We start from the raw sequence: 450 nt of genomic DNA, 5'->3' as shown, positions 1-450 counted from the left end.
CTCCGAAATCACAAAAGAGTTCCCCTACCGGGTCTGTATACTTTGTGACTTTGTTCCCGGTTACCGGGTCTGTATCACAGAATTCTGTGGTCTGTATACACTTCGTAGAAGATATTAGGGATGAACAAGAAAATATTATGGGTGAACTAGAAAATATTAGGGGTGAACTAGAAAATATTAGGGATGAACTACAAAACATTAAGGAAGAGCTAAGAAATACTGGGGATGAGCTAGAAAATATATGGGTTGAGATAGAAAATAATTGGGGATAATTTGGATAAGTTAGATAATATTAGGGATTAGCTAGAAAATATTAAGGATGAGCTAGGGAATATTGGGAATGATCCAGAAAATACTGATGAATACTGGGGGTGAGCTAGAAAATACTCGGGATGAGTTTTAAAAATATTAGAGATGATCTAAGAAATATTAGGGATGAGCTAGAAAATA

Source organism: Aplysia californica, unplaced genomic scaffold, assembly GCF_000002075.1.
Source record: "Aplysia californica isolate F4 #8 unplaced genomic scaffold, AplCal3.0 scaffold01439, whole genome shotgun sequence".
NCBI classification, from domain to species: Eukaryota; Metazoa; Mollusca; class Gastropoda; order Aplysiida; family Aplysiidae; genus Aplysia; species Aplysia californica.
Note: the sequence above shows the minus strand (reverse complement) of the source record.